Below are 25799 nucleotides of genomic sequence, written 5' to 3' on the forward strand. Positions count from 1 at the left end.
TATAAGTGTTTGTAACCAAAAGCAATTATAACATTTAAAATGGATTGCAAAGTCAAAATTAATTGTTCAGGGAAGCCTCATGTAGCCTAGGTTGGCCTTAGATTCCTGATTCTCCTACCTTAACTTCCCAAGTGCTAGGATTAAAAACTAATTTTCAGATAAGAAATGAATTACAGAGAAAATTTGTAACCTGAGGAAGTAAGGAAGTCTTGAGCTGTACTGTAAAGCAATATTGAGAAAGAAATTTCTGTCCTTATATGCATGTGTATGAGACAAAAAAGAAGAAGAGGAGGAGGAGGGGAGGGAGGGAGGGGGAGAAAGGGGAAGGAAGGAGAAGAAGAAGAAGAAGAAGAAGAAAGAAGAAGAAGAAGAAGAAGAAGAAGAAGAAGAAGAAGAAGAAGAAGAAGAAGAAGAAGAAGAAGAATAAGAGGAGGAAGAAGAGGAGGAAGAAGCAGCAGCAGCAGCAGCTACATTTTCCACTGAAGAGTCTAGAGAAAGGACTTTGAGAAAGTCCACAGAAGATTTTAAAATGGAACAAATAATAACGATACAAGTAAATTTTTAACATAGAAAAATGCAGGTACTGACTGCATTTAAAGATTGTTCATAGAAAGAAATAATAGAAGAACTATTCACACAGTTACAGGGACAGAGAAAGAGGCTGCAGACACAGAGGGCACAAACAAAAAATTCAGAAGCAGTCTGCATTCCCTTCCTGTAAAGAGCACTAGACTGAGATAGCTCAAACCCCATGTGTTCACTTTAAGTAAGATATGGCCCGTGGTTTTCCCTGTGTCCTTTTACATACAGTGTCTAAAAAGAATAAAGCATTCACATGTCACATTAGCCAGGGAGCTAGAGGAGAGCTTTAGACTGATGCCTTTTGTTGTTGTTTGCTTCTTTGTTTGTTTTCCATTAATTTATTTATTCACTATATAATCCAATCACAGACCCCCCCTCCTTCCCATGTCTCCCTTACAGAGCCCCCTCCCCCAATACCAGCTCATCCTGGTACATCAAGTCACTGCCAGCCTAGGCACTCCCTCCCCCCTTGAGGCAATAGAGTCAGGAACAGCCCCAGATCCAGTTATTGGAGGACTTGCAACAAGGCCAAGTTGCACATCTGCTACATACGTAGGGGTGAAAGGGGATCTATGTCCAGCCCGTGCTTGCTCATGCAGACAGATCCCACTTTTACTGCCATACTTCTCCAAACTCCCCTGAAATATAAGGAAAGAGAAGTTTTAAGTTTTTAACACAAATGTAAAGGAAACACAAACAAACAATAAAACCAAAGAAAACAAACACACAAAACAGCAGAAAAAAACAGCAAACCGAAATCTAGGCGACCCCGTTCCTGGTTTACTACTTGGCACACAACTAGCTTCCCTGTGATCCCGTTCCTGGTTTACTAACTTGGCACACAACTAGTCTCTCTGTGCGCTCTCTGGGAACTTGAGGAGATGAGACTGGCACTTGGCAATCACAGTATGTCTGAAGGCTCTTGTGCAGCATAGAAGGTGACCGTACTGATCCATTCCCCTGCGTAAAAAAAAAAAAAAAAATGTCATTTGATGTGGACTGTGTTTGGGTGGATTACTATAGCAACATACTTTGAGGGGTGTGGCTTCAAGAACAGCCATATGCTTCTCACCATTCTGGAGGTGAAGTTCAAGACTAGAGTGCTGGCTAGTTCCAAGTTCATTTGTCCTAACAAAGATCAACTTCCTGTCTTCTTACTGAGTTGTCAGTTGGCTGAGAGATGACACTAATCCCAGGAGAAGGACTCCAGCCTCAGAGCCTCATCTAAATATAACCACTTCCAAATATCAGCACATTGTGGAGAGAATTTCAACATATGAAATTTGGGGGACACAAATATTTAGTTTATAAAATGAGTTTCCCAGAATGAGAACAAGAGAACAAATATAATTTATCGTCTTCTGATTTTAATTAAGTTCAGAAGACCTCAAACCCAAATTGGTTGAGAAAAATGATCCTTTGCCTTTTAAAGTGAGTATTGTGAAGACACCCCCCCCCCCCCTGATATTTCTCTTTAGCTTATAAACTAACAAAGAACTTGGCTGGCTTGTGTCCCTGCCTGCAGGGCTTTATGGAAAATAAAGCTCAGCAGTAATGAATTTAGAATATTTGGTGAAAAAAAAATATCTACAGCAAAGTGTCCAGGCTGCTGCACTGGTGCTTCACGGCTACATTTAACCACTCAATGAAGCTATGAGGAGAAAGAGGCAGATTTTGTATGCAAAGGAGGAGCAATAAAGGAAGATTTAGAATAAAACTCAGGGTGTGGAAAAATCATTCTCTAAGGAGATTCATAATGGAGAGTGAAGAAAGGACCCCAAAGCCATTGCCCACAACATCCTAGGCCCAGGGCTCCGGAAGGGCAGAACAATTATAAGAACAGTCCCTGGTTAGCTTCTAGCTGCTCACTGCCCTCATATTGCAGTGTGCTGTTATACAACCTTTCCTGAAAGGTTCAGAGGTGGCTCAACTCACTGCCCAGGTGGCACAAAATGCTAAACCTTCGCAGCATCTTCATGGCATCAATTCTATAGACATATAGACTGCAGGAGCTGGTATAGGTAGGACACCATCTGGATTGCAAAGGATAGATTAAGCAACCAGGAGCCCAAGGCAGAGACTTTAAGCATTAGTGGAGGCACCAGAAAGCATAAGTAATACCCTAAGAGCACTGCCAGTGGTCAGCTTCCTTCAAGCAATGCCAATTTCCACAGATTCCACCATGTCTCCATAGCATCATCACATGAGAAATCAAAAAATGAATCTATTAATGAGTCAAAGTCCTCCTGATCCAATCACTGTCTCAAAGCTCCAACTGTGAATATGGCACTCAGCACATGAGTCTTCCAGGGACTTTTCTTAGCCAAACCACAAATGAAACTTATTTTGTGGGCACTGGGACTAAAGGAGGAAGTGGGTGGCTAGTGAACGTAAGCAGCAGAGTTAGGCTGTAATTTTAAACGATTTTAGTGGTAAAAGGAAAGAGTCGAGTAGCACAGAGAAAATCCATTCATGTGAACACGTTTGGGCATTTAATGTTTCATAGTTGCCAAGTGCATGCACACTTAAGTGTTTGTCCAGTTACTGTGCTGCAGCAGCTCCCAGAAGGCCCCTCTGACATTTTGAAGGACATCTTTCATTACACTGGTGGACTTGTGAACAGGGTTTTCTTCTACTTTTTTGGCCACTTGACCACTGGTGATTCTTTCCTTCCTATTTAGCCTATACCCATGACTGCTGCTCTGAACTGAGCATGCTGGTGTTAGCACTATACTCTCCTGGCAAATTTGCCTATTCAAATATATCATTGTGCTCAGAGGGTCAAACTGGAACTGACCCAAAAGCCTATTCACACACATACATACAGGCAATATACTATCATACATAAAATAAAACTAGTGGGCATGCCAATGTGGACAGGGAAGTTCCACATGGTTCCTTTCCTAGATGAAGAGCTACAGGTGGCCAAGGCCTGTAGAGAGAAGAAGAATTGATCCTCTCAAGGGAAAATTCATACATAGGTTGTCCACTCCTGAACTGTGAGTCCTAGACACATGTACATACAGGCAAAGTTAAATGGACGCAATATATATGCACAACAATAACTAAGGAAAAGACCATTAATTTAGGAGGGAGACATGTAGGTACATTGGAGGGGAGAAGAGGAGACATGAGAATGATTGAGATACAGTGTTCATGTGTAAAGTTTAAAAAAAGTATTAAATAAACAAAAACAAACGTGTCACTGTACCCTTTCCAAGTTAAAAGCATATAATTGATTGCACATAGAGACATCTTTATGTGTGTCTCACAAATATTCAATGCTTTCTTAAAATTCATGTCTCCTTTCTCTAAAATTTTAGCAAAATGACATCATTACCTTTTTCAAAATAGACAACTGAAAACCGTAATTCTTTTCTCATCTCCCTGATCTTGTCTCCACACACTTGGGTCCTGTCAAAAACACATCACTTTGAAAGTATGCCATCATCTGGTTTAAGCCACCATGTCTTCATGCACCACTCTACTCAAAACCAAAGGTTAAGAAAGTGAAATTCCCTAAGATGCCCCACCTGAGGCTTGGGAGAGCTGGCCATTGCCAGTTTCACCAGCTCTAAATGAAACCAGACTTGTCCATTCATGTTCTCAGAGTTTGCAGTCACATATACCCAAGCTCCATGGCACAGGCCTTGAACCTGTGATTTCCTTAGCTTAGAATTGATTTCTAGCTTCTACCCAATCCTCAACAACTTATACTCAGTATGTATCTCAGCTCGAACATATCTTTCTCAAAGGCAATCCAATGTTATGTTTCAAGTCAAATTAAGACACTTAATGTGCCGGGCAATTGTGGTGCACACCTTTAATCTCAGCATTTGGGAGGCAGAGGCAGGCAGATTTCTGAGTTCAAGGCCAGCCTGGTCTACAGAGTGAGTTCCAGGACAGCCAGGGCTATACATAGAAACCCTGTCTTGGAAAAAAACAAAAAGACAAAAAAACAAAACAAAACAAACAAACAAAGAAACAAAGATACTTAATGCTACCAACTCGGTTCTTGTGGTGTCCTTCATTGGCCTTCACAGCAATGGTCCCAATTTCTAAGCTTCCATTTACTTATTTGGTGCCATTCTTCCATACTAGAACATAAGCCCTGAGAGTATAGGAATAGCTCCTAGTTGAAATACAACTTGTGCGATAGTGAACATCTGTAAATAAGTGAATATGTGATTGAAAACAAAAGTGGAAATTCTTTATCAATTAAAAACCTCAATATTCAATGCATAGCCAAATTCAGTCTTTATATAAACTATACTCAGTCATGGATTCGGTGCTAATAATCACGGTTCACATTTGCTGAGTAACAAGGATGGGCTTTAAGCACCTCATTTGTGCTGTCTTACAAATGAGCTCCCAGCTCATCAAGCTAGGAGCTGATAGTTAATTCACATTCTCAAAAGATGCAAGTCTCAGTGTAGAATAAACTGACTTCAAACCTAGGCACTCTGGCTCCAGAGCCTTCATGCTTTGGCACCACTTAATTAGAAACTTCCCAATTTGTGAGCCATGAATGAACTACAGATGTGTCACCAGAAATTGATTCGTTTGGCCCTGGGGCAGCCAGGCTGGTAGCCCCAGGCTGTGAGCAGTCTTGTCCAGGGCTTCTAGGAGGGTGGGTGATCAGCTCAGATGCAATTCTCCTTCCCTCTGAGCAGGAGTGGGGGAGCCTGAATCTGCCGGATGCGCTGTTTGTAGATGAGTCACACACCCTAAACTTGCAAGTCTTTCTTGGCAGCACTGTGGACTAGATACCCCGGGAGCTTTGAAAGGAGTTTTTATCCAAAGTGCACTTGTGACCCAGACAGCAGCCCTAGGCTCTGATTATTGTGGAAAGAGAACCAGAGGATGCCTAAAAAGGATTCTGTTTTCATGTAATTGAGTACATCTGTCAGGTAACCACAGACATGTCCTTTAGGTGTAGGTCAGCTAGATGCAAGGTGACTGCCTGCATACTGTTCATGGATTCAGCTAACATGAGACACATCTTCATCTTGAAATGATTCCCTTAAACATTTTTGAGTTGGGGAATTTTAAAGATGGCTCAGTGGTTAGGAGCACAGGTTCTTCCAGAAGACCAGGTTCCATTTCTAGCATCAATATGGTGGCTTATAACAGTCTGTAATTCCAGTCTCAGGGGACCCAACACCCTCACATAGACATACATGCAGACAAAGTGCCAATCCACACAAAATAAAAATAAATAAATAATTTCTAAGAAGATTTGCAAGAAATGAGTATTAAAGTCTTTTAAGGGGCTGGAGAAATTGCTCAGTGCTTAAGAGCACTTACAGCGGTTGCAAAGGATCTGAGTTTGACTGTGAGCACCACAGGGGCTCACAATTATTTGTAGTTCCAGTTCCAGGTGATGCAACATCTCATCTGACCCTTTCGGGCTATTATATCCATGTGATACATATACATACACTGAGGTACACACACGTACATAAACATACAGTTTACAAATCAATAAAATAAAATCTCTTAATTGGAAGTATTTTTGTAATCATTGACATATTAAATCCTACATAATATTATGATCCCAAAATAAGGCTAAAGTTTTGGTATTGGGTTTTCTTTTCTTTCTTTTTCTTTTTCTTTTTCTTTCTTTTTTTTTTTTTTTTTGGCAAAATGTTTCAAAAAGAATTGAGCTTTTATATCAGTTTTATATTGCTATCTTAATACATTTTACTTTTTTTTTCAGCTATAGTTGTACATAAAGAAAATATACCATTTTTTTTTTCATTGAGCCTATTCAGATACAGTAAACCTGACCCAACTTCCCTAGTTTGCTTTCTTTTGCTGTTAATAAAGTTAATGATCCAAGCAAGTTGGGGAGGAAAGGGTTTAATCCATCACTGAAGGAAGCCAAGGCAGGAACTCAAGCAGGACAGTAACAAGGAGGCAGGAACAATGGCCACAGAGAGACTGACTCCCCTATGATTTGCCCAGCCTGCTGTTTTACATAAGCCAGGATGTCTTGCCCGGTGCGGCACTATCCAGAGAGCCAGACTCTCCTCTAACAATTAGCAATCTAGAAAATACCCCACAGAGTTGCCTACAGGCACTCTGATGAAGGCTGTTTATTTACTGAGTTTTCTCTTCCCATATAACTCTATCTTGGGTCACGTTGACTGAATACTAACCAGGACACCTCCATATTCCAGGGATCATTTTCGGTCTGGGTTCCAATGAGAACAGGGCTGGGAATCTCCTTTGTCTCACACTTTATTTGAAGAAGTAAGCAAGTATGCGCATGTGAGCCACGGCTCCATGCAGTGCACCGGACAACTTGCAGTCACTTTGGAACACACTGTCTTCTCTCTTCCTGCTTCCTCTGTGTGACAGCTAAGAGTGGACGCTCTGACATGGAATGCTTGCTATTAACTCCAGTTTACCACTTAAACGTGTGACACTAAACAGGCCCCCAGGCTCTCCTTTTCTCATATAAAAGGGGATTGTGACAGGAACCAGCCCATAATTGAAACAAGGTGTGGAAACACCTGCAAGCGATGCTTGGCGTACAGTAGGTGATCTGAAATGTCAGTTTGTGTGGCTTCTCATTCCCCTTTTCCTTCTCGATGTTCCACCCATTCTTTGCTTTTGCCTAATTTAGTACCACTCCCAGTGACTGTTCCATCATTCTTTTCTTTCCTGTCCACCACACCTAGACCAGAAACCCTTTAAGATCACAGAGAGCTCAGTACTAACTGCATCTTAGCACTTACTACAGAACATGGTCATTTTCATTTTCTGGTCTGTGTTCTTCCTTATCTTCTTGGAGCAAGCTCCTTAAGAACAGATAACATTCTATTGGTCCATGAATTCCAGCTCCCACATGAGGCCTTGTGCTTAAGTTAACTAATCAATTTTTCGTATCACCACGCCCACATTCTGGGTAAGTCTCACAAAAGTCAATGCCCAGCCAGGGTCTTGGAAAAAGAAAAAATAAAAAAAGAAGAAGGGAGAAAAACATTTTCGTGTTTCATGTGGTTGTGTAGATGTCGTAGTGCAGGGGTTAAGAAGAACATGCAGAGAGGGAAGCCAGCATATGCAACGTATCTGCTGTCCTCAGGGTCTACTCTGGGCCCTGGGTGAATGTAGACTCACCTCGCATCCACACCATTAGTTGAAATTATGTCAGAACACATATGGATGGACAATTGTAAGTAACAGTTAATTCAAAACTTCAAGCATAAATAAATTTTGAAACTAAATAGTTCTAATCTGAACCTCTCCTATCCTTCCAACCAAGAATGGGTAACAAAGCCACTGGCCAAACTTGAACTTCTATTGACTTTCTTGGAGTTATAAGTTGTGAATGATTTTATATTTTAAACAGTTGGGAGAGGACCAGAAGATAAATAACGTGCTGTGACATGAAAATTATGATAGTGATATGAAATTTGAATTGCAGTCTCCATAGCTAGAGTTACAGTAGAATGCAGCTGCTGTTCTTTATACACTGTCTAGAGGTTCTGACGTTACAATGGCAGGCTTGACTGGCTGGAGAGAAATGATCACTCGACAAGTCCACAGAGTTTCTAAAACACTGAGCATTCCTCACCCAAACAGATATGGACCAGAATGCTCCTATATCCAAAACATTCAGAGAGCTGGCATGATGCCACAGTGGAGAGTTCCAGATTATGAACTCATGTTGCATGCACAAAAATATTTAAACTAGGGCAAACCATTGTCTAGAGGGTATGTATATGTATATGTATGTATATGTATGTGTATATGTATGTGTATGTGTATGTGTATGTGTATGTGTATGTGTATGTGTATGTGTATGTGTATATGTATATGTATATGTATGAAACACAAATCAATTTCATGTTTAAGCATTGCTCTTATCTCCAAAATAACCACTGGGCATATACAAATATCCTACAATCTAGAAGAATCCAAATCCAAAGCTCTTCTGGTTGCATACACTCCAGAAAATAGAGATGTTGCATCTCTGTCTGGTCGTCCACAGGAAAGGCTTGCTGGCTGTGTGCACTTAGAGAGTGATTTGCTTGTACATGTTTATGAAAGAAGGAGCAAACAAAGTGATTTTTCTCCTGGAAAATACTCTCTTGAATTCCAAGAAAAATGATATCAGATTAATATCATATATTAAACATACCAACTTTGATCACTTTTCTGTGTCTTATGCACAGTACTGTCTTTCCACCAGTGTTTATTCTGAACAACATGCAGGGATTTTTGCCAAGCAAAAATTTAGCAGAGGGCAAGTGTGGAGACAGTCCTTTCCTGGGTCTCCTAACTAGATTAAACCAGTCAGTTCAGCTTCTCTGATTTAAACTTCCTTGTCTTCAAATTGTGGCCCAGACAAGACAATCCCCATGGTCCCTCAAAGCAATAAAATTATAGGCTTCTGTGACTTAAAACATCATTTTAGACTGTTAAGTGAGCATAGAGGTTGATGGCCACGATGGCTTTGCATTTATGGCAGATCAGTGGCTACATTCATGATTTATTTTACTCCAGATTCTTAATCAGTATCTCGACCCCCAATTATGTCACTATCCTTTTAGAAAATATGAAAAGCTTTATGATAACCAGCTTCTTGAAAAGATTTCCAATGATACATTGAGTGAAAACAGTATAAACTTCACAGTTCTCTGCTTTATTACCAATTTGGAATTTGGAATTTTCAGGGGAAAGGACAAAGAAATATTCTGCTATGTATTTTAAATAGACAATTCTTTTTTAAAAAGTTAAGTAACAATACACTTTCAGTAACTGATGATAACAATATTGAATTTCTGTGTATGATATATTTAGTCCAGTGACTACAGAGCCATCTAAGATGCAAACACACATTGTGTCTTGTGGTGGTATTTTGAGCAGAACTCCTGGTTTCTTCAGATTGGAGACTTCCAATAGGAAGGCTCAAAGGCAGGATGGCACTTCCACCTAGTGCATGTTTATTCTATTCTCTATTATCACTGCATCCCATTCAGACCATAAAATAATCTATAAAAATAAACACTTCCCACGTGGAGATGGCCATAACTAGGGCCTCTGGCCAGGTAACGCCATTTCTGCCATTCCTGGAGAAAGAGCTGAATGTGTGGAGTGCCCTGTAGCCTCTGCTCAAGACAGGGTGACTCCCAACCCCTTGCTGATGCTATGGGTTTCATGTTAACCGGCCTTATAAGTAAGCACAGGACCCCACCCACCATAACTTTATATAGAGATGGAGAACATGGAGAAACCTGTTGGTGGGCTGAAAAGAGATTGAATATGTTCCATTTAATGGACTCCTCAAATCCTCAAGGTTTTTAAAGGTAGGTATGACTTTAGTCTCTTGACTCATGAGAAGATGGCTGTATGTGCCATGGTCAGTCAGTGTTCAGCAAGAAGCCTGGCTACACAGACCCATTGGTCTCCATGAACAAACCTTGTGGTTAAACTTAACCCCAAGTCCCTTCCCGGTACATGTATCTGTGAGCTGAAGAATGTGCATTATCACCAATAGAAGGAAGGGGTTAAAACATTCCTCCTCCCACTTGCTCAGACACATTACTAACATCCTCTGCAAATTATGGGAGCAACTGCATTGCCCACAAACTATGAAGAGCCTGACCCTGGTGAGCCTTGCCCCTCTACAACCAGCTTAATAAAATCCATTAAAATGTATTGTGTAAACAACATTCGACTAAATCTACTAAACATTAATACATTAACCAATGGGTTCAAAAAAGTCAGTATCCCAATACATATCTCATTCTCAACTACTCTTTCCTCCATGTCTACTGCCTTCAAATCCTAGATCCCAGGAAATCACTCCAAAGACACCAGTAGGTTCCATTACTTCAGTGAGAGTCATTTGACTCCTTATAATGATCTATATAGCATCACATTGCTCATCCTTGATGTCTAAAGTTTGACCAGCATGTCACCAGTGTCCACACCACCTAGAAACTTATTAGGAATGCAGAATCTCAGCTCACACCAGGCTTCTAAAATAGATTGCATGTAACACAGAGCTCTCTGGGAAACGAGGGTGTGAATTGAACTTTGAAATGCATCAGAGAGATCCTTGCTCCCTCACCTCAGCCCAACCTCCGTCATGACTTCTGAAACACATTAGTGCTCAATGGGTGTAAAATCTTGCCAAATCTGACAGGAATTGTTACTCCACAACAAATGTGGCCTCTCTCTATCTGAATAGCAACTTTCTTAATAAAAAAAAAAAAAAAAAAAAACTACCTGTCTCCCTTTCCTTGACACTGAAGTAGCTTTCTCTATTAGCTGGGTTGTAATGATTAGTGTTCCACTTGCCCAGTGATCCAGTCTAATGTCTTGTCCTTCAGGTTTAGTACGATTGACATAGTTGAACAAAATTGTTCCTTTCCTTTTTCTCCTGTTTAAGATTTCAAAGACTATCTCTAGCTCAAAGTAGAGTCCCTTACTCTGACTCCATATTTGTGTATCTAGTGTGCTAAGAACATTTTTAATTCTTATTGCTACCAAACTTCAAACTCAAAATATCGAAATGGCACATATTATCCTTGCCTTGCTTTTGGAAAGTTCTCCACCATTTCATGATTGTGCTCTTCAGTCCTGTACCTCATAGGCAAAAAAAAGGTAGCAATTACATATTCCATTCACCTCCCCATCCACCCTCCGACTGCTCCACACCCCACAGTTCCTCCCCACCCCACTCCGTCTCAACAGGGATGCCCCCACTCCCCACCCTATCTGATCTCTAAACTCCCTGGCACCTCCAGTCGAGGATTAGGTGCATCATCTCTGAATGAACACAGACCTGGAAGTCCTCTCGTGTATGTGTATTGGGAGCCTCATATCAGCTGGTGTATGCTGTCTGTTTGGTGGTCCAGTGTTTGAGAAATCTCGGGGGCTCAGATTTATTAATACTGCTGGTCTTCCTACAGGATCACCCTTCTCAGCTTCTTTCAGCCTTCCCTAATTCTACAACAGGGGTCAGCTGCTTCTGTGCATTGGTTGGGTGCAAATATCTGCATCTGACTCTTTCAGCTGCTTGTTGGGTCTTTTGGAGGGCAGTCAATGATAGGTCCCTTTTTGTGAGCGCTCCATAGCCTCAGGAATAGTGTCAGGCCTTTGGGACCTCCCCTTGAGCTGGATCCCACTTTGGGCTAGTCTCTATTTCTTACTTAACAAAACAATCACCAAGTCCAAAGTTCTCTGTATCTGCCATCCTGGGAGCCTGCTGCTATTTTTAGGCTTCTAATGAATTACTCTTATTGAGTTTCTGGGACCTGAAAATAGAGTCCCATGAACCTCAGCGATGTGAGAGGCTATAGCATGAATCACCACATTCAGAGTCTGTGATTACACACTGGCTTTCTTGGGGCTGCTGGCAGATAAAAGACTGGGGCAGATTTAAATCTATTCTCAGAAGATTTTAAGAATTTCACAAAGTCCCAGGACTTTATTTATTGAATTAGACAGTTTATTTGAGAAATGTTGGTGGAGACCCCACCTTGGAATGCAGGTTCTTTGATATAAGAAGAAAGCCTATGCGCTGAGTGGCTGTGCACAGAGTGCAGCATAAGCGTCATCTCATTCGATTCTCCAAAGACCCAATTTTAATTTTGATGAAATTTCAGCACAGAAGGGGTGAATGGCTTGTGCAAAAATATATAGCCAAGGGTCCACAGAGATGGATTAGTGGTTAAAAAGCACTGGCTGCTTTCTCAGAAGACCCAGGTTCAATTCCCAGCATCACATGGTGGCTCACAACTGTCAAGTGTCTGTAACTCCAGTTCTAGGAAATTTTATACCCTCTTCTGGCCTCTGTAGGCACCAGGCATGCAAGTAGTGTGAGAAACACACACACACACACACACACACACACACACACACACACACACACACACACACATACACACACACACACCCACCCCCACCACCACCACATATATATGTGCAGGAAAAATACTCATTCACATAAAATAAAAAGATGATTTTTAACGTAAAAAACTATATGGCCCAAAATGACAACACCCAGGCTTTATAATGAACTGAAAGAGAGCAGGAGGACAGTTAAATGCTCGCTTTGATGATTCCATCACAGGGATGTTCCGGAAATGAGAGGGGGGGGATGACTCCTAGGAAGTCAGTGGGAGCTGAGCCCGTGGTTGTTGTAGGCAAGTTCTTCCCTCCAGGAAGCATGAATCTCAGTGTCCATTCTTGCTACAGAATATGGTAAAGTTGGTAGTACCCTCCATGCCTCTTAAAACCCTAAAACTTGTCCTTAATTATTAATGATGCCTCTTTCAAACTGAACACCTTCTTTCTAAGTTTCAGATGCACACGAGAATTTAATCATTGCATCAGTCTTTTGGTTGGGCAAGCTTGAATGGGTTTTCTTTTTTTTTTTTTTTTTTTGATTTGAATGAAGATCATTTATGCTTTACAAATATCTGAAATACCATACTATTATGAATTTAGTTAATATAACACATGGAGGTATGCATCGCTATGTATGTCACATTTCCAAGTTCAGGAACAGGAAATTCAGGAAAGTAGTAAGCAGTCTTCCCAGGATCCTAGTACATGAATTACAATCCATTGCCACAAAGAAGGGGTTGCTCATTTCCCTTTGTAACTATTGAATTTGGGGAGAAAGGGGTTACAGAAATAAAGCCAACACACAAGAGTAATTGAATATAGAGACTTCTTGAAAACACTGTGCATCTTCCACAGTAATAGCACACAAGGAAGCAGTAGCTATGACACAAAAGGTATGGTCTTACACTAAACATTGATTATGCCTGCACTTTGGAGTTCTTTGCCTCAAGAGTTGTAAGAACTATATTCACATCAATTCCAATCCATACAGTCCGGGACATCTTGAAAGGCCTTTGGAAAGATTTCTAGGCTTGTCTTTGCCCAGAGGATGTTGTTTCAAGTAGAGCAACATAATTTGGATTTCTTCCTTCATCTTGTGGGGGATCATTCCAAGCATGGATTGAAAGAAAAAAAAGCAGCAAATGAGACATTTGAATGGGTTTTCATGGCTATTCTTTTGTGCAGACTTCACCTTTGATAGCTGTTTATCTGGTGCCAGTTCAATCACTACTACAACTATTTAATATTTTTAAGAGAAAAAGTCTTTCATTCTGACTTCTTTGATACAGCTGTCTGGTAACATCAGAATCTGGATAATCCAGGCTAATTCACCACATTTTGCTCTAATTACCTGGTCTATACAAAGGTGATTTACTGGATTCTCAGCTCATTTTACATGTGTAGATGAATTCTGATATAGCTATTCAGGCACTATTAACTCAACTTAACAAGCAACTAAGGCTGTAATAAATTTGTATTTTAATCTCAACTTAGATTTTAATTACAATTTTCAAAAGTATATTATTGGAATGACTCTTTTGGAAATGCCTTGTATAGGTAAACACTACACACAATTTTATATATTTAATGCTCTAAAAGTATATCTGAAATCTTTATGGCTAGTGAGCAACATCAATATTTTTATTTTTACTTGACTTACGTTTATCAAAGAATCTACAGGTTATAGCTTATAAAATGAAACAGCATATACAATCAATGTTTTGGAATATGATGTAAAATTTTAAGGAAAGAAAAATAATATGATATGTAGCTCGATATTTTTGTCTGGGAGTAAAATTATGGATGAAATATATACTGAGGAAGGTAGATCTTAGTGAGTTCCAAGATACCCAGGGCTATAGAGAGAGAGAGAGAGAGAGAGAGAGAGAGAGAGAGAACAACAACCCACCCACCAACCAGAGCAGAGGGAAGAGGCAGACTTTCTTTGGCACTTCCCAATGGAAGCAGCAGAGCCATGACACCATTGACTTCACCCCATTGCCTTCTCACAGTCACTGTGAGACAGAAGCCATTTTTATGAGCTATGTAGGCAAAGTGAACTCGTACGATGATCAGTAAATGGATGGATGAAGGATGTAAATCCTGGACCACCTCATCTGGTACACTACTGTGTCAGATTAAACACATGGGACTATTTATCATTAATCTGAAAGGTAGAGCTTTGAGAGCTGAATAGAGATTTTTCAGAAAAGAAATGGTTAATAAATATGTTGAAAAGTGTTCAACACCCTTAGACATTAGGGGAAATGAGAGTTACAACTATTTTGAGAGTCTGCCTTACCTAGTCAGAATGGCTGTTCGCAAAAGGTCAAATGACAGGGGATGCTTGCAAGGTTGTAGGGAAAAAGAAGTCTTATTTACTGTTCGTGGGAGTCTAGTTTAGTATAGGTGCTATAGAAAACAGTCTGAAGGCTGGAAAGAGAACTACCACATGATCCAAATATCCTGGGTATATCTAAAGGACTCTAGACTTTAGACATGCTCATTCATGTTCACTGCTACTCTACTCATAACTCATTTCCAGGAAATGGAAACACTCTAGATGCTCATCAACTGATGAATGGATAATGAAAATGTGGTATGCATCTACAACATAATTTATTAATTTATCTGTTATAAAAACAAGATCACAAAATTTGCAGGTAAATGGATGAAACTGGGAAAAGTTATAGCTAACTAGGTCATCTAGGTACAGAACGGTAAATACTGCATGTTCTCTCACCCATGAATCTTTAGATATTCATGTTTTATTTGGAGTACCTATAGAAACCAGGAAGCTAGAAAAGGGTCAGGGGCAGGGTGTGGGCAGGCTTAAGAGGAGGGGCTTTAAAATGTAATTGAGAGTGAAAGCATAAAATCATAAGCAAAATTCAATTGTTTCAGAATTGTAATTGTGCAGAAGTTCACTAGTTGGGGACAGGAACAAGTGTTTGTGTGGCTTCTTTAAATCAGTGGTGTGGTTTTGTTTGTTTGTTTGTTTGTTTGTGAGTTAATCAGAAAAAAGCAAATTTAATTAACTAATTTCAAATAGAGGTGGAAAGCTAGTAGAACATTGATGAGGTGAAAATAGAGGGAGGGGACACTTGGAGTGGGTGAGAAAGGTTTAAGCAGAGATAGAGTGAGGAGATACAGCAGATGAAGGGTCAGAGAAGAGAATTAACCAACATGAAGGGTGCTTGAGAAATCGATATAGAAACACGCTATTTGTAAGCCAACTGAAAAAAAAAAAGATGTAAGTTTTAAAAAGTTAAAGACTTAGAAGTGGGCATATTGTATGGCTGCATAGTACTGTTCCTAGAGAGCCGTTGTTAATTAAACTAAATCCTAATGCTAGATATGTGATACCTCCTTATGAGCTGTTGATCGGAGAAGCCCTAGATGTCACCGAAACAATAAGGCTCTTTTAAAAAGGATTTTTGAGAGAAAATCTGGCTATGTAGCTACCTCTGGCCTGGAACTTGCTATGTTGATCACAGCAAGTTCTGTCTGCCTCTACCTACTTCCTGAATACTAGATCAAGGATGCACATCAGCATACCTGGCTGCAGTACAGACTCTTGCCATTCTTCTTGGGTGCTCATCAAATCTAGGTGATAAGACCTGCCTGCAGAAGATACCATACACTTTGCTTGCACAGTCTAGAGAAATCAAACTAGAGTAAGCTGGAAGTTTCTTCCATGGTGGCTCACTTTCAAAGTAAGTGACATGCTATGCAGTTTTCGGCGGAGGAGGTGATAAGTCACTGCTGCTATTATGCAACTGTGAATCCTATGCACTACAGTGCTAATCTTCCAGTCAAGGTATCCACAGGTGTACAATAGTTGCACAACTATTTTTGCTGTAACCAATTGCTCTCAGCTTGGATTTGAAGCTTACTCTAAAGGAGGAAATAAATGCTTGTATCTGGAGGTCATAACCCTGAGCAGGGGAATTCACTACCATTATTCAGGTAACTTGACAGGGAATCAAATTGCACTATAAATATTTACATTCATACCCATAGACAAATACTACTTTTATTTTCTGTCAAAGAAGCTCTTTTTGCAGTCAACGACAGTGAATGCAGAGATGCTTAGCTGTTCAAGGAGCATAGACTGACAGTTGAATGCTCAGAGCCAAGCAAGGCATTCACATGTCCCTGACTAATGCTCAGAAAACACTGCAGGAGAAGGAGCAGAAAGAGTTTAAGAGCCATAAAATTGTGAGAAGGGATATGAAATGTTTTCTTCAGATTGTGATGTAGCCATGGCATGTATGAATGCATTGCATGTATTACACGTATTGCAAACATGATCTTACAGCAACGTGTGGTTGCCTGCATTGGATATAAACATTGGGTTTGTCAAAAGTCAAACATGGGTAGGTGAGGGAATCATGGGCTCCTATCCCTCCATGCTGAATTTTTGTCTACTGATAGATTCTTTTTAGTCGTGTGAACAACTGTATGCACCTGACCCTGTATACCTGATCAGGCTCCAGTGGATAGTTCCAAACAGTGGTCATATAGGTGGTCCTGACTAAACTCAGTTGCTCATAAAAATAAAACAAAAAGACATATAAGAAAGGAACCTGTTATGGGGTTTTGATAATAGATTTGAGAAAAAGACTAGACAGGGTGTGGTGAGAGTAAGCAAAATGTACCATATATATGTATGAAATTGTCAAGGAGCAAATTTAAAGAAGAGAATAAAAAAGTAGAGTCCTATATATATTCTATACATTATGAACAAAAATAGACAGGTAGCTGGAAGACATGTAGCCATGTACCTTATGCTTTCTTTTTAGCTGTACCCCCCAACAGTCTATGACAATAGCAAATGTATAGCCATGTACAATAGCACCTTCATGTCTCTTCCTCTCCTGCTTGTGTTCTGTGACCCACACATTTTACCTGGTGCTCATGGAGCTTCTCTCATGACTAAAATGCTAGGCTCTCACTAATCCCACTCATCCTGGCCGATTCTGCCATTGTTTAAGGGGGTAGCACATTGCTTTCTGTAATTGTCCCTTTTAACCTCTTACTTTGATCTCAGGACTCCTCCTTAGAATCTTATAGTACGTAAGGAAGGATAGAACCTAATCAAATGAGTATTCTAGTTCTCAAACACATGGTCACTGCTCACCTACCATGACTTGACCTGAGATTGCATAACTGTTAATTATATCCCTAGAAGTATGAGCCCTGGTAGTTCTCAGTTCCTATGTATCAAAACATGGGCAATTTTATTCCTCATTGGAAAACTCACTTTGATATATTACTGGCTGTGTGTGAGAAGAGATGAGTAGTGGGTGAGACTCAAAAGACATATCTCTAAGACATGTTATTCTAAAGCCCCTTTAAGAAAGATGGGCATGTCCTCAAGGCTACTCTATTTTGGCATATAACAGTCTCTCAGAATAGTCAGTTTGGTAGAATGGGGTAAATTTCTCTGACTAAGACAGGAAAAAAAATAGTAGAGTTAGGCACTGAACAGAAAGGCAGAGTGAATAAAAATATTGTATTTTTGATTTTTATAGAAGCATGGCTGGAAGAGGACCAACAGCATCTATTCCAGTGGGAAACACTGGACTTGATGGCTTTGAGATATTTGACTTCATATATCCCTTCTTTTGTAGTCTCATTTTGAGTAAAAAAGTCTGTAAAACCTACAGTTTGTGTTAGTGAATTGTTTAGGGTAAAACCAGCAAACACAGAATTCTCCAGTGATAAGGTAGGCACACTGTGTGAATGAGTGAAGTGACGTAGACTGTGCACAACCAAAACGCCAATTTACATGTCTAATTATGAAAGACTTTTGTCCCAGAGGCCTCTTCTGATTGCCCTAACTTTGGGAAACTTAAAATCGATGTGGAGCATGGCTGCCAAGGAGATGGGAGATGATCACCAAGGTAGTGGATTGGGTATTGGGCTAAAAGGGAAGAATCAGATGAGTGCAGCAGACAGAAATGCTCAACTGGGGAACAGCATTGCTCACTAAGCTGCTCTGCTGGAGATCTAGAGAAAGCTTGTTTTATTTATGAAAAGGAGGGTTAGAAAAATTCATCCCCTAGATGCCTAAATCATCAGCGGAATTCTCCACGCTCCCTCATACCTGCTGTGAGTAGTTTCTCATGGCGTAGGCAGGCAAAAACTTTAGTGTGGGCCACAGTTCAGTGTCACGCAGCATCCAAAGAGCCTGAAGTTAGCAGAAATTCAAAGAGAGGGTTTTAGATCTTCCCAAGTTGTGGTATTGGCTGAAGTCCAAGCCAATTATAGCTACATCTCCAAGGTGAAGAAGGACACAGCCAACATCTGGGTTCCATTTATAATCCCAATGTTCCGGGAAGACAGAAGAACTAGTTACACGAGTGTTGAGTGAGAAGACCTTAGAAGGGCCCATGTGCAATGCCCTTAGAAGCGTTTTCCTGTCTGGCAGCTGCCCTGTGACATGAGGGAGCTTGGCTCCTTCCATTCTGTTGTATCTGTAGGAGTGCTCTCATCTTGGGAGTGCTCAATATTTTCCCTGCAATGGATACAGGCTGGTACAGAATCCCAGTGACTGGAAAATGGGTGTGAGCAGCTGAAAAAATGGGGAAAAAAAAAAGTTCTGCAGAGCCTGTTGTAGTAGGGTGTTTCATTAGCTGTCTACAAATGGGTTATCGAGGCCCTGGGAGTAGATTTAGTAAGATTAGACAGAATGGGCAGCTCAAGCTTAGTTTGACTAATTCTGCTTGAATTTTTACACATGGATTTACCTGCATGTAGGTATTAAGAACAGCATTGGACACCCTCTGAACCCCCAATCTTGATTTTTATCATTTGTCTTAGTGGTTATTTTTGTATAACATGTAACAGGCTTTCTAGCCGCTAGGCCTGGAGAGAGTACACTTACTTTCCTTTCTTATTGTCAGCTGGCACATCATTTTTTTCTGGTGTTCCTTTGGTCACAGGAAGTGAGGTTAGGGAGAAGAAAGGGGAGAAACAGGGAAAGACAAAGAAGAGGGAAAAAAAATAAAAAGCTTGAGATCAAGTGTAAGCTAAGGTGGGAGAATCCTTTTGGCTACACATACACAGGATGTATTAGTGTGACTCTGGCTCACTGAGGCTCATGGAGGAGGCATGGACTGAAGGCTTCAATTCCTAGTGTACAAACTCCTTGCTGGACCAACTGAAGCAAAACCATCAGTCTTATATCACAGAAGGTGTCTGGCCAAAATCAGGAAGAAAGGAAGGGTGACCTTTATGAAGGACAAGTGATTCAGAAATCAAGTGCTACTTGTCTGCCTGTGTGCAGTTACTTTTTTGTCTAGCTAAGAGGAAAATGGCTTAATTCCAGCACTTGGGAGGCAGAGGCAGGAGGATTTCTGAGTTCGAGGCCAGCCTGGTCTACAAAGTGAGTTCCAGGACAGCCAGGGCTATACAGAGAAACCCTGTCTCGAAAAACAAAACAAAACAAAACAAAACAAAACAACAAAACAAAACAAAACAAAGAGGAAAATGGCATCCTCTTGAAGAAGGCTCTCATTGCAGGGGAAACAAACTATAGGGCAGACTATGTAAAATGCACCTGCCTCCTGTCAATCTTCCTTGATTGCTTAAAAAAAGTTCATGAGATAAAGCAGAGCTCAAAGACAGGATCCTGCCCTATCTGAAACTTATAGGCACACGTCTTGACTTTCCAGTCAATAAAACACTGAAAAAATTTTGACATTTCCAATTAGCTTAAGTCAATTTGAGCTGGGATTTCATAATTTCCAACTGGAGGTTCGTCAGAGTCCATGAACCATCCTCCTGGAGTTTCCAATGATTAACTGCTAACAACTACACAAGAAGACAAAACAACCACAGACTTGGTGAGGACGAGAATATTTATGATGAGAAATGTAACGGAGAAAGCATAAAGAGGAGCATGGGAAGCTGGTGTTAGACTGAAATGTGTCTTCTCTGTTGCAGACCCTTCATTAACTTTAATCCTCTTGTTCTTATTAGTCTGTTTCTCCTTGCTATAACAAATTATAGGGGATGAGGTTGCTCAGTGGTTCAAGTGGGTACTGCTCTTGCAGAGGACCTAACTTTGGTTCCCAGGCAGCTCACAAATGCCTGTAACTCAAGCTCTGGGTGATCTGATGCCCTCTTCTGACTCCTAAAGGTATCCCCTCCCACTATGCAATGTATATCTACCCACACAGAGACACATGCACATGAATAAAAATAGTTCTTAACAAATTATCTGAGGCTCAATTCTTTATAAAGCAAAAGGGTTTATTCAGCAGAACTTTAGGACCCGAAAGTTCAAGATGGAGAGTCCTCGACAGTTTGACCTCTGGAGTCATGACACTAATGAAGTGGGAACACACCTAATGCTCCCACATAGTGAGACAGGAAGCCAGAGAATTGGAAGGAATCCTCCTTGCTCTATTATAAGCTTGATTTCTTGAGAATAACTAAGGCTATAACAGCATTAACATATTCTTTTCAATAGGCAAGCCAACCAATGTGTATTCCACTTCGTAATGGTTTCAATCATCTTAACACCAGTGTTCTGAGGCCCAGGCCTCCAAACAAACCCCTGTGGGTCAACGTTGCTGAGTTGACTTGTGCCCTCTTCTTCTTAAAAAGAAGTGCTCATCCCAGGAACTTCAGAAAACTAGCTTATTTGAAAACAAGGCTGTAGATGCAATTAGTCAAAACAAAGTCAGACTGAAGTGGCATAGGCCACAGCTCTCAACTCCATAAGAGGAGATGAGTGCAAGGAGAATGCCTTAAGATCACCCAGGCAGAGAGATGGGAAGTAGCCGAAAGCCAAGGAATAGCAAGCAGATCAGGGGCTCCTACAAGAAGCCTGTGAAGGCAAGGATGGCTTTCCCCACACTTTGCAGGCAAACACTGGCCCTGTCGACACTATGACTTAGCATCCTGGCATTCAGAAATGTAAGTTAGTGCCTGCCTTGTTTAAGCCATCAACTGCATAATCGCTTGCTACAGCAGTGCTGACAAACCAACAAGAGGGTTGTTAAGTCTCTTGCCTCATTATGGAAAATAAATCCATCTTAAAGGTTTAAATATTGTGAGTATAGCTCAGGGTATCTGTTGCTGTGGCCATGGCCACAGCAACTTAGGGAGGAAAGGGTTTGTTTGGTTTACAAGTCCTGATCACAGTCCATCACTAAGGGAAGGACTCAACGCAGGAACCTGGAGGCAGAAACTGAATCAGAGACCATAGAGGAGTGTTGCTCACTGGCTTGTTCCCTGTGGCTTGTTCTGCCTGTTTTCTTATATAACCCAGGACCATCAGCCTAAGTGTGAAACTGCCCCGTAGTGGGCTGGGCCCTCTCACATCAACTGTTAATCAAAAAATTTACTATAGGTGAATCTTATGGAATATTTTCTCAATTGAATGTCCCTTTTCCCAAATGACTCTAGGTAGTGTCAAGTTGACAAAAAAAACTAACATAGAGGACTTATGACATTAAAATTTCCCAAGAGATTTGTAGTTGAAATGACTAGTGATGAGGTAAGGCAGGAATGACTGTATAAGAGTGGGATTCAGATGGATTAAGGAACAGTCTCTTCCCTATGCATCCTACCTAATGGCTCCTTAATTAACAGAAGTCCCTCTACTGAGTTAAGAGATAACTTAGGAGCCTCTGCAGGACAGGAGGTGGGTGATGCATAAGATTTAAGGTTCCAATTTTAAGGACACCCCACCTTCAAGAATTCCTCTTGTTTCATTTTGGGATTTGTATCCAAGATTTCCCTGGGCAAAAGAGTTATGAAGCTAACATGTATTGAAACTCCATGACATTATTTAACTCACAGCGAGGCAATTTTTTTTTTTTCTTTACCATTTCTGTAAACCATGTTCACGTGCATGCGTTTGTCAGCCAATCTGAGTTGCCCACCTCTCCTAAGGTGAGGGAATCAAAGTTTAGGATGCAAAGCGGAGTTCCTTCTTGGTTATTAGCTAAGTTCTGATAGCGTGGTGGGAAGGAAGCTTTGCAATGTTTTTCTTTGTTCCAGTGTTTTTTAGAACCCCAAATCAAGATCTTTATGACTCAGAATGTGCTGCGAGACTGTAAGAAGTAAAAGTCAAAATTTATATTTTATGCCCGGTGATTTATGGGCTGTCCCTTTTGCCACTGGATAAGCAGAGAAAACTATCAGGATGCAGTATTTACATTCTCGCGGTGGAGGCAGCAGCAGCCCCAAATGCCAGAAACAATGTATCTGACATTAATGAAACACACCATCCCTCTGACTAACTTGAAATACCAAAAAGGAAAATAGTTCTCACACACGATGTCGTCTTTTATAACTTTGCAGGTATAATCTCACTGGAGATCCATAGCCGTCCCGGGACTTAGGAGGACTGCATTTTCTCGCTCATCTACTGTGGGCTCAGAGTCTACAGAGGCTGAGGGAATACTCTGGGGCCTGGGGCCAGTTACTGAGGGGAGGGTTGGGGCTACCTCTGTTGATATTCCTGCACTCCGAGATGAGTGAAGGATGTTTCACTCTTTGCCTTACAGAGTGTTGTAGCGGAGAGAAAGCTTAAAAATGGCTAAGAAGTGTCTGGAGCCCCACACTGAAAGCTTAAGTCACTCTCTGCTTTTGTCTTTGTCATAAGCAACAAGTCACCAGAAACAAATAACGAATACACTGTCAATTCCGTTAAAAATTTTCCCCAGTTTAGCACGTGAATTTCAAAATGTTCTTCAAATTATTATAGCTATTCATCCACCCACTCTGCCTTCAAGACGGCTGCCACAGAGCACCCTGAGCACCAAGGCACTCCTGGTGGGCCAACTGCTTACTCCGGTATTCTGGAATGTCTCTTGGGTTTTCTTCTTTCTTCCACCCCCTTGAAATCCTCCCTTTCAAGTAACAGGTTGGGGTGAGTACCTGGATGGGGAGAGAGAGATGAGTGCACTGGCCCGTTGAAGTAACATGGGTCTTTTAAAAGAAACCAAGGACAGGCACTCTGCATCTTAAGGAAAAGAACCCCGTGCAAGTCAGGGTTCTCAGCTCAAGTCCCGGTTCCCAGCTCGGGTCTTTGTGTTCTTTGCAAAGTGGCCCACGGGGACAGTAGGCTGTACGGCGAGACGTCCCAAACGGAGTTTAACGCAACGGGGAGGAAAGTCTTCAACTTTCAAAAGCATCATCCCGCGAGAGGAAGTTTCAGGCTTGGCCTAGGGAAAAGTACCAGGAGGTGTGCGGGGGTGGGGCAGTGGCGATCTGAGAGGTCTCTAGAGAAGGAAGGGGAGTCCAGCCCGAGAGCGGAGTTGGGGGGGGGGGGGGCGAAGAGAGGCGGCATGGGCGAAGCGCCCGGCAGCGCGCGAGCCCCGGCTGCTCGGCTGCGCGGGAGCGCAGGCCTGGAGGGCTCGGGTGACATCACCCGCGGGCCCCTTCCTCCTGCCGGGTGGGTGGGGCCTGGCGCGCCGCGCGGGCGCGGGGTCAAGGAGGGGGAAGAGGAGGAGCAGGCCTGGATGTGTCTGTGTGAGGACCCGGGAGGGGCGGAGGCGGTGGAGCGCGTGGCTCCCGGCTGCCCGCGCCAGCCCTGCCCGGCCCGACGCGCGGCCTCAGTGCCGCCCCTCAGCGCAGCGCCCTGGGATCCGCGCGCGCGGAGCGGGACCCCGCCGGGCGCGGCCTGGAAAGGAGCGGGAAAGCAAAGTAAGGCGAGCAGTCTTCCCAAGTTTTTAAACCAACTTCGCCCCCTGCGGCGGCGGCGGCGGCGGCGGCGGCGGCGTCGTCCCGCGGCTCGGCGCGTCCCCCCCAGCGCTCCTCCGAGTGGCGGAAATTAGAGGGACGGGGCGGGGGTGGGGGCGCGCGAGGGAAGAAGGAGCCGGGAAGGAGAGCAGAGTCTGACCACATCTGTGAAAACTTGGGGAAGGAGGGCGGGGAGGAGGAGGAGCGCAGGAGCGCGCGGAGGGGAGCGCGAAGGGCGCGCGCGGCGGAGCTCAACTTTTGCAACCGGGGCGCTCGGCCTGGACGGGCCCTTAGTCGTTGAAAAGTCGACTTGACGGTCGGGGGGCTCCTTTCTTTCTCTTTCTCCTCCCACCCGCGGTTGAACCAAATCAGAACTGTCACTCAGGGCCGGTGACTCAGAGGGATCAGATTACAGGATCCCTGAAACTGATGCGCGGGCTGCAGCGGCGGGAGGGAGCGGACCGGGCCGCACCGCCGGCGCCCGCACACTCGTCCGCCCGCCCGCCGCTCCCCTCCTCGCCCGCTCGCCCCGTCGCCGGCCCACGCCACACCATGCCCGCCGGGGCCGCACGCTGGGATCAGTCAGGCCATCCACGGTAGCCCGAGTCCGCCTGCCGCTCCGCCGGCGCAGGTCTGTGGATTTGGGACCTGACAGCCAAAGCCGCAGGTACGTCCCGCCTGAAGTTCTTTGTTTTGCGGGCCCCGCAGCCCTCCCTGTCGAGCTTCCCGGCGGCGTCGGAGCGGCTTGTGTGCGCTCGCGCCTTCCCGCGCTCTCGGGGATCGGGTCTCGGCTCTCCGGACTGCAGAGCTCCTGCCCCAGGGCGCGCGGACCAAGTTTGCAGCGGCGGCGTCCGTGCCTACTTCTCGCCAAGTGCTGCGCAGAGCTCCGGGAGTCCGGAGCTGCGGCTGGTCCTCGCGCCCCCGCAAGCCGCAGCTTGGCTTGCGCGCAGCGCCTGGGGATGCGCCGAGCCGCCGCTGCCCCGCTCTCCAGGGTCCCGCCTTCACTTCTGAGGGTGGGGGTGCGGGGTGAGCGGATGGAGGGCGCGCCTCCGCGGTGGGAGAGGAAAAGTGAAAGTTGTGCCATCTGTGCGTGATTTGGAACTCTGTCTCTTCCTTTCCAGAGGTAGAGCAGAAAGAAAGAAAAGAGAAAGAAAGAAAAGTAGCCGTGGCCCTTGCGGTAACCAAGAGGCCGAATTTGCACAGAGCAGAGTTGGGTACGGATCACTCTACTCTGCTGGGGACACTTAACTTTCTGGAGTTGCAGTGGGACCCCGAGGATGTGGCAGAGTTAATATTGATCATACATTTGAATAGTTGGTGAAGCGACTTTTCAGCAGATGGCCACATGCCCTCACACTCGGCCCGGCCTTTGCTTATTATCCTTTGATGAACTTAGTATCCTTCTGTGAACTTTGTGCCTGTGTCCCGGAGTGCACCTTTTTGAGTACCAAGCCATACCCCCCCTCCCCCCAGGCTTTCTTGGCTGTGTGTGTGTAAAGACCACTTAGGGAAGTTTCCTGCACCGCGTTTACCCTTTCTCCTCCCCCAACTTGGTTGTAGATTCTGGCCTTGGGTACAGTGCTCATGGCCCTCTGCCAGTTTATATGTACATATATTTATGTAAAACATTTTCTCCCAGCTCT

The 25799-nt window shown here is 43.0% G+C and overlaps 1 protein-coding gene and 1 long non-coding RNA gene across 3 annotated transcripts in view; one reads left to right on the forward strand and one right to left on the reverse strand.

Annotated features, from left to right (window-relative positions):
- Positions 1-20691: 20691 nt before the first annotated feature.
- On the reverse strand, positions 20692-25330 carry Gm6556. The gene has a single exon (XR_001780862.2). It is a non-coding gene; the product is annotated as a predicted gene 6556 (long non-coding RNA).
- The window catches only part of Gli3 (GLI-Kruppel family member GLI3), a 266304-nt gene continuing 264939 nt past the window's right edge, over positions 24435-25799 (forward strand). The window contains exon 1 of one of the 2 annotated variants that reach the window (NM_008130.3): positions 24435-24823. The gene's annotated coding sequence lies outside the window, so the exon portion shown is untranslated. The remainder of the gene's footprint in view (positions 24824-25799) is intronic. The other variant, XM_006516552.3, reaches the window with a different exon arrangement.

The sequence above is a fragment of the Mus musculus genome, chromosome 13 (genome assembly GCF_000001635.26).
Source record: "Mus musculus strain C57BL/6J chromosome 13, GRCm38.p6 C57BL/6J".
NCBI classification, from domain to species: domain Eukaryota; kingdom Metazoa; phylum Chordata; class Mammalia; order Rodentia; family Muridae; genus Mus; species Mus musculus.